The 9,146-nt window shown below is 45.4% G+C and overlaps 1 long non-coding RNA gene across 1 annotated transcript in view; it reads right to left on the bottom strand.

Moving 5' to 3' along the window:
• Nucleotides 1-266: 266 nt before the first annotated feature.
• The window catches only part of LOC148107088 (uncharacterized), a 69,283-nt gene continuing 60,403 nt past the window's right edge, over nucleotides 267-9,146 (bottom strand). Inside the window, exon 5 of the long non-coding RNA XR_015723111.1 lies at nucleotides 267-381. This is a non-coding gene — a long non-coding RNA (uncharacterized LOC148107088). The remainder of the gene's footprint in view (nucleotides 382-9,146) is intronic.

The raw sequence follows: 9,146 nt of genomic DNA, 5'->3' as shown, positions 1-9,146 counted from the left end.
AAGATCTATCCGTGTAGATCGTAGCTGAGAACTTCCCCAATCTGGGAGGGAAACGGGCATTCAAGTCCAAGAGGTAGAGAGGACTCTTCCCCAAATCCACAGGAATAGAGGAACACCCTAACATATACAGTGACGTTTGCAATTTCAGACACAAAGAGAAAATCCTGAAAGCAGCTTGAGACAAGAGGGTCTTCTAGCCACATACCTATCCACAGAGACCTGGCACACCAGAAAGGGCTGGCGTGATCGAGTCAGGGTACTAAATGAGAAAAACATGCAGCCAAGAATACTTTACCCAGCAAGGAGGCATTCCGAATAGGAGCAGAGATAAAGAGCTTCCAGGACAGAAAGGAACTCAAAGGATTTGGCCGCGAAACCACCCTGCAAGAAATAGGAAGGGGGATCCTGTAAGTGAAGAGACACTCCAAGAGTACCACAGACCAGAAAGAAACAGAGACCATCTACAGAATTAGGGACGTGACAGGTAACGCAATGGACTCATCTCCATCTGCTTTTTAGATTTTTTCTTTATCATTGGTCTGAAGCAATTTTATTGCTTCCCATTTTATTGGGATGTAGGTTGATAAGGAGGGTTTTTTTTTTTTTTCATGATCTTTATGTTTGGGGATTTTGTTGGCTGGATTCCTGAATTCTTGAATCTCTGGGTGTAGAGGGTTCATACAATTCAGATAATAATCACACATTACTTCTTCAAACAGTTTTTTTCTGTACCTCAGCCAATTTCTTATCTACCAGGCCACGTGAAATTGCTACAAAGCTCACACATACTCTAGTGTTTGTGTGCAGGGCGTGGTTTGCACCCTTCCTTTTCTCTGCTTTATTCTGGACAAATGCAGTGATCATACATTCACGTTCTCTCTCTCTCTCTCTCTCTCTCTCTCTCTCTCTCTCTCTCTCTTTTTGCTATTTAGTGTCTAACGTGAAAGAAAGGCCATCTACTACATTTTTCATCTTAGACGTGCTACTGTTCAGCTCCAGAAGTTGGGTTTTCCTTGTTTTCCTATTTTCTATATCTCTGTTTCACTTCATCCTTTGTGTACATTCTTACGTATATAAAACCTCTTTCTAACGGTGGTTTGAATGTCCATGGGCAATACTTCCATCGTCTTTTTCATTTCTGGGTAGGTTTCTATTGTTTAATCTTTCTCCTCAGTACGAGGTGAACTTTTCTCCCTCTTTGCATCCTGGTAATCTTTTGTTGGAAGGCAGGTATCGTGAATGTTAATTGTTAGGTATTAACTATGGCTTATATTTCTACACATACTCTTGAGGATTGTTCTGATGGGGAGGCTCCTGGAAAACTATTTTATCCTTCCAGACTAGCTTTCCAAAGGTTTGTTAGGTGGTATCACAGTGGTCTTCAATGTATTTTGCTACTGTTCTGTTGGTATTCTGAGCTCTCTTTGCAATGTCCCACGAATTACGAGGTTTTCCACTCTGCCTGCTGCCGGTAGCACAGACTTTTCCTGATTGTGTGTGAAGGCTAGTGACATTTTCCTCTCTGCTTCCCCTGGGCTATTATTTTCCCCACACCACCTACGTTCCTCACACATGTGCCCTACTGCGGAATGCTATGACAACTCCAAAGTGATCCTAGATGGCTTTCTGAGGTCCTCTTTCTCTGTGCAGCTCTCCTCAGTATTCTGTACTGTAAACCACAGCCATATTGTCTTCTCCAGACTTCCACCTTGCTGTCTCCAACTCATGGAAATGGCTGAGCTTCGCCTGTGTTCTACATTCCTGACCCGTAGACTAGAAATGAAATCTCTTTAGGCAGTAAGTTAGGGAAATGCAGAGTCCCTCATGTTTGTCTTCCCCCTTGCACTAGTCACTTCCCTGCATTGCCTGGAAATATATCGAAAGTGTTCTTTTGCCAGGGCGCCTGGGTGGCTCAGTTGCTTACGCCTCCGACTCGTGATCTGGACTCAGGTCACGAACTCAGGGTCTTGGGATCAAGACCAGCATTGCGCATCACACTCAGCACAGAGTCGGCTTGAGATTCTGTCTCCCCTCTCCCTCTCTCCTCCCCACCCCACCCCCACTCTGTCTCTCAAACCAACACAGAAGATCTTTCAAATAAAAGAAAACCAGTTACGTAAGAGACAGCCTCTGCAACAAGGGGAAGACCCCAGCAGGGTCCGTGCCTTGCCCAGAATCACAGACTGGTAAGAAGGCAGAACCAGGCCTGAACCCAGCTCTCCGAGTGTCCTCAACGGTGGGGCCGTGGCTGAACCTAGCTACTCACTGGGAGCTCGGGAAGAGGTTGTGTTTTGGAACTGGCTGTAGACCTGGAGATGGTATGGGGGTGACAAGAAGCATCGACATCCCAGGCAGGAGGCATCCCAGCACGTACCCGTCTGAGGAGGAGCCCAGGCCAGGGCAACCCACTGACGGCACCCCTGCCCGCAGGACACCCAGAGGAAAGGAGGGATGGCTCGTGACACACGACTGGCAGCGTCTAGGGGTAAGGGTGGGCTCAGCCCCTCTAAGCCAAGGCTCCAATGCCTTCTGCAGGGTTTGCCTTGGAAATTAGAAAGCCTAAGGCCTGGGAAAGCTATTTCCCATCCACCCCTAGGTGGGACTCTCATCTTCTGGGCCTGCACAATAGGAGTACTGGGGCACGCACACGTGCACAGATACACACACAACACAATAGGGACTGTGGGTGGCATCGGAGGAGCTACAGACTCAGAGAAGGTGAGAAAGGAAGAAAATGTGGTGGCAGGTATTCCCTACGTGGGACACCACTCCCCCAGTTTCTTAGATGGTATCCCACCTATGCCTGTGGACTTCCGCAAGAAGTCCGCTGGAAAAATCCCTATCGCACAGGCAAGACACAGACCATCCCTGACGGGCACAACGGCTTCTCCGGGGTCCCCAACAGGGAAGATGGAGACTTGCGTCAGAGCCCGGGGTGTTTCTAAGCTGGGGCCCTGGCTGCACCCAGACCTTCCCTAGGGCCTGTGGAGAGGGTTGTGTTGGTGTCACCGGGTACGCATGTGGCATGGCACGCAGAAAGGGGATGAGCAGTCGGCAGCCCAGAGCACTGTTTGTGTAGGTGCTAGTCCAGGTGTGCACTCGGGGAGGGGATCCCAGGAAGTGAAGTCACTTCCCTGATAACCGACCCCCACAGAACTTGGAACCCCGGTCACCAGGCACCCACATTCTAGTGCGGTCCCGTATCAGGCTCACTTGGCCGGAGACATTCGATAGTGAAAGATGTTCTCTTGCTGCGTGCCCATTTTCCGGGGCTCTGGCTTCCAGAAACCCCGGGCTGAGGGACTTTTCACCTGCTGCAGACACTGGCTCAACCCGCGCCCCCGACGCCGCAGGGCCTTTGCCAGGAGGTGCCGGAAGGTAATACCGAGCGGCCTAGGCCAGGCCAGGCCACGCCAGGCCACGCCAGGCCAGGCCAGGCCACCTCTCCGAGCCACCCCCGGGCAGCCCCATCCCCCTAGTTTCAGGGAAAGAGGGGTATGTGGGGGAGGTCCCGCCCTGGGCTGGAGGAGGTTGCAGGGCAGTGGATACCCTGGGGATGCCTTCATGGTCACACCGATGCCACGGTGGGCAGGGTGGAAAGAGGATTCCTGAGGTGCCTCTCACCAGGGCCAGAGTGAATCCAAGGCCCTCGAGCTGTGTCACTTTTCTCTCCATGGTGGAGCTGCGTGCATCCTGGGGTGTGGTGGGTCTGCAAGGGAGTCCCCTGGGTCTGAGGACCAGCAAAGGCAGCCAGACAGACCTCCGAGGCCTCCCGCCTGGCTGCCGGGCACTGTCTTTACAGAGTTCCACACAGGAGACAGGGCAGGAGCTGAACGATGGGATCCCCTGCCCCACCTCCTTGAAGGACAGGAAGGAGTCCCCTACTGCCAACAAAGTCCAGCGCTGGCTCAGGGTGAGTGGAGGGGCCGGAGGGACCCAGCACCCAGGGCACCGATGCGGCACAAAGGGACCCAGATCCCAGAAACCAGCCTCTGGGCTCCTCGGGGCTCCCTCCTGGACTCCTGCTCCCATGTGAACCTGGATCCCCATCTCCTCCCCAAACCTGCCCTCAGGGCCCTGCCAACGGCCTTGGCCCCATGCACAGTCCCTATCCACATATCTGTACGAATATCAGAAAAGCGACCTTAAACCACCTCTCATCCCTTGCTCGAGATCCTGCTGAGCTGGGAGACTTTTCCCCAAAGGGGCCTGGGACTCATGGTACTATGCCTATTGCTCTGCCCTTTGGTTGTGAAGGAACCCATCCCTGGGGGCCCTCCAGGGTCCGGAGCAGGCGCCTCCTTGTGCTGCACAACATTCCAGAAGGCCCATCCGTTACCGCAGCCACTGAGCCCTTCACAGAGGCAGGACGTTCATGTGATTCCCTTCTGTTGCCAACTCACAGCGCTGCACGGAACATCCCACGTGCCCTAAAATCCCGAGCACCCCGACCCATGAAACAGTCTCTGTGGTCTCAAGCCTGACATACATCGTCAGAAATCACAGGGACGATGCCGTTAGTGCAGGGAGCGGCTGTCAATACTCAGCTAACGATCTGACCTGAGATACCGACGTCCATTCACACACCCCCCACCTCACATCCCCGTATTGTTGCCATTCTCCTTTTTCCCTAAAGAGATTGCACGAGTTATGTTTTTGAGAGACAGACAGAGATAGAGACAGAGACAGAGACAGAGACAGAGACGGGGGTTGGAGACACAGAGGGAGAGACAGGATCCTCAAGCAGACCCTGCCCTAAGTGCAAAGCCTGACGACGGACTCGATCTCAGGACGGGCGCATCAGGAGCTCAGCCGAAACCAAGAGGCGGACCCTGAACCCACGGAACCAGCCAGGCACCTTGCTCCTTTTGTCTACTGTGGGCCCTCCTGTCCCACCTCTTTGCCTACGTCACCGAGAGCCTGGGGGTTTGCTCTGGGCTCCAACCCCCAACCCTCCTGGTGACCGCAGTGAAGACCGCATGTCTCCCCTGTCCCACCTCAGGCTAGAAAGGCCTCAACCGTGAAGAGCAATGGGACCTGCGTGGTGCGGCCCCAACGGGCAGAGCTGCTGAAGAAGCGAGTAGAACACCTGCTGCCCGCCTTCCTAGACGGAGACCTCAGCTACGTCTCCATGTTCCTGGCCACATACAGAGCTTACGCTACCACCCAGGAGGTGCTGGACCAGCTGGTGACAAGGTGAGCACCCTGCCCCTCCACAGCCCAGTGGGATCTGCCCACCTCCTGCCTGGGAGTCTGGGGAATGCCACCCAACTTCCCGGAGCCTCAGTGGGCTCCTCGGACTGGGGCAGAGTTATTACAGGGACATTTATTTCCAAATAAATCTTGCACAGACGTCATTTACATAGCATGTATGTCACTGGATAAATTCCTAGAAGGGGAATTATTAAGCAAAATGAATTATACATTTCAATTTTGAGAAATATTGCCAAACTGCCTGTTGTATTGTGTATATTTCCACCAGTAACACATGAGAATGCATTCTTTCCTGACACCCCATTGACAAATTGTGTCAGTAATTTTTTTTTTTTAACTTTAGGAATAGGATATGTATGTTACATAGCTGAGTTTCAATTTGTATAAGTGAGGATGAGATTTTTCCCCACATGCATGTCATCTTCCCAATCCTTCATTGGACACTGGTCTTTTCCCAACTGATTCACATGGATCCTGGACATGTTAAGAATATGAATTCCTTAACTGTTAAAGGATTTATAATTTTTTCCAGTTTTATCTTTTGTTTGTAGAATTTTATATGCAGTTTTACTTTAATGTAATTAAACACAGCTATTTATATATTTTTGAGCTTTTTGTCATTTTAAAAAAGCTTTCTCCAATCCAACACCATAGCATTTGAGTTTAGCTTTGCCTTGATAAGTTAACTAGTGGTATGTTTTATATAAAATGTATCATGCAGATGAATGAATTATCCTACTGGAAAAAAATATCTCCTATTTAAATTTTGGAGTTTGAGATAGTCAACATTTTGCTTTTTGCATGGTTAATATTCAAATGCACAGGCATTGGAGAACAGGCCTAATTGTTTCTAAAGCTAGTTCTGGTTCTAAATGATAAACCACATCTTTGACACAAACAAGGATACTTTGTTCTCATTTCCAGTAGAAACTGACGGCCTCCAAGTCATCTAGTAGTTACCCTAAAGGATCCAACTATAATTAAGATGTAGGAGATGTAGTTTACATCCCTTTGACCAGAATTAGAATTGTATTTGTCAAAATATTTTTCCTATGTTTATTCTAGCTGAAACTAGAAGCTACTTCTCATGAAGTAGATGGCGTAAAAGCATTTGTGGTTTTGTATCTTTACTGAGATTTTACAGTTTTCTGGTGATAATACTATCTGTGGACTCAGGGCCTCGTAATTAATCATGTATGTTGAAAACACCTTACGTATGTTCTTCATGACATGAAACTATTTTTTTGAGTGACTTAAATGGGGAGTATCTACACTAAACCTATATGCTCTTTTTATATTGATATATACATTTAGTCCAAAAAGTATACAAGAAATATCCAACAGTAATATTTTGAAGGGATATTCTATAGATTCATGGCTTTGCTGTTTTGTGAGAAAAGATTTTCCCTTTTTAAAAAAGAAAACTATACTCACATTTCTCGGTAAGGCAACTCTGTGTAGTTAAATCAGAGAAATAACATTTTGTAAGGTTTAGAGAACTCTTTCAGGAGAGACTACAACGTAGTCTTGCAGTTAGTATACGTGAGTTAGTGTAAGTGAAGTAATTATTTCAAGTCCAAGGACTTCATGTGAATCTCCAGAGCAAGTCAAAGCATACCAAAATTCTCAACATAAAAGAGAGGAGTTGGGTTTATACACGAATAAGATAATCAGATTTTAAAATTCCAATATAGTTATCTAAACAGTCCACCCGTACCAATTGTAAATTGTATTCACTTACTTAAAATGTGTAATTCTACCCAAAAGTTCATTTGTCCCTATAATTTACTTAAATGATGTACTTTTAACCAAGATTTCAATTTCATTGATGTCCCTATAATAATGTGGAAAGTAAAATGGAAAATTCGAACATTTATCCCACATGGAGCAATATGGAAGACCCTAAATAAGAGACTTCAAATAAATACTTTTTATACAATGAATTGCTTTGAATGAAACAAATTTCCAGTGTTAGTGACATATAAATGGAGATGCAGGAAAATCTTGTCTTTTACTTCTATTTTTATTATTACATACAGAGATAAGATTTTAAACAACAGAAGGAATAAAATCAAATATTTCAGAAAAATAGGAAGTTTTGAGGACTAATTGTATATGGCATTGTTTATCCATGAGTATGATCTGGTAGGTCTTTCAACCCAGGTGGGAAAAGCAGGAGAGCAGCCCTGTGGGTGGGAGTGTGGGGTAGACTGGGTGGGTGATTGGCACCTACCACTCCCAGACATATCCTGTGCAGGATTTAATACTGTAAGTGTGATGGAACTTCACTTTAACATTCCATAGCAGAGTGTAGCTTTGACATAAAGGGACTCTACTTTCGATCCACAGCAAGATGGTTAAATGCAAGTACAGAAGAACCCTATTAGGCAGTACTTCCTTAGACGATGACTACGGAGTAGTTTACCTGCCTCTTGGCCACAACTTTTGTAAGCGAAAGGCCACCTAACTCCCTAAAGTTGGCTAGTATCCACTGCTTGCTTCTAAGCCAGTGCATTTCTTCTGCTCAATTTCCCAATTAAATCTGATCTTTCTTTGGGATCAAGTAAGTGAGCTGTAAGTAGTAAATAAAAATACTAGCTAGAAAACAGGTGGATAGGTAGTGAAGGTAAGAGTTTGCCTAGAAGGAATAGAAAGAAAATACAAACATATTAAGAGTCTCTAAAAAGTTAATACACATTGAATGTGAATGTAACTACTCATTTTTTTTTAAACTGTGACTCTGTCTAAAATAAAAGAGATGCTTTTCTGTGTAACTTTGGGATAATTATCTTTTATTAAAAAAAATCAAAATCTGTCCATGCATTCCCAAGAACATGTACTTTGGCAATTAAATGCAGCAGTAGGGCTATCAGAATGGGAAGTATTTTAGCAATTATTAGTTCATAAAATAACCTTGATTTCTTTTTGAGTCAAGTTCATATGTTTTCTTTAAGTGGGATATCCATGGAGCACTTTACTGTGGTTTACAAAAAAACTATTTCATATGGGAATCTGATCGCCATCAAAGCATTAAATCCTAGTCAATCACTAAAACCACTAGATCTCAATCACAACATCACCTTTTAGGTTTACAGTTCTTCCTCCTATGTTGGAGGTTCTCAGAATAACAAAGGTTTTCAACTAGATCCAGGAGAACTATGGAGGTCCTCATGTCAGACAGGTAGGTAGCAGAATTTCAAAAATCACATTTGGACAGTCAGGTGCTTTTCTCAGTTTGCTACATAAATTTGCCACAGCCTAACAAGTCTACCATTTTATGTTGCAACCATGTAAGTTATATACTATTTTCCAAACTGAACTTTTAAGAGTAAAAGGGACACCGATAATAAGGATACCGGGAAAACAAACATAATCTGGGCCTATTTCAGGCTAACTGGAACTCAATGGCCACCTTACCAGGGAAGTGTTAGGGTCCTTTGTCTGCTTCTATTTCAAGAATGCAAATATTGACTTTGGTATTTATATTGATTAAAGCAGGAAAAACATTACATCTCAATTTCTTTTGATGAAATGTGGATACACCACTTAGAATGATGGCTCACCCTTTCACATCCTATGATCTACCAATCTCGTTACCACTTTTTAAAGCTGGTTCGTACAGAGAAAACCCAAAACACCGCTTGTTTTAATATTGTAAATAAAAGACCTGAAACAGGGTAACAGGATCTCTGAAAAGCCAGGCCTTAAAAGGCATAAAATTGCAAGTCATTGTAATGTTGATCTTTATCCCCAAGATGATTTTGATGATGATAAGGTTTGTTATCATTCCTTGGATGGGTGCTGTATGCCAGGTGTTTTGCTAGGTGCTTTTCATATATTAACTTTCCTCGCCTATCCAACATCACTCTCAATCTGTCCAGATTTGCTTTATTCTAAGAACAAGAAAAATCAGTCATAGATAAGTTTGACTG

This window comes from Ursus americanus, chromosome 35 (genome assembly GCF_024610735.1).
Source record: "Ursus americanus isolate L20-20 chromosome 35, mUrsAme1.1.p, whole genome shotgun sequence".
NCBI classification, from domain to species: Eukaryota; Metazoa; Chordata; class Mammalia; order Carnivora; family Ursidae; genus Ursus; species Ursus americanus.
This window is presented reverse-complemented; position numbering and strand designations above follow the sequence as displayed.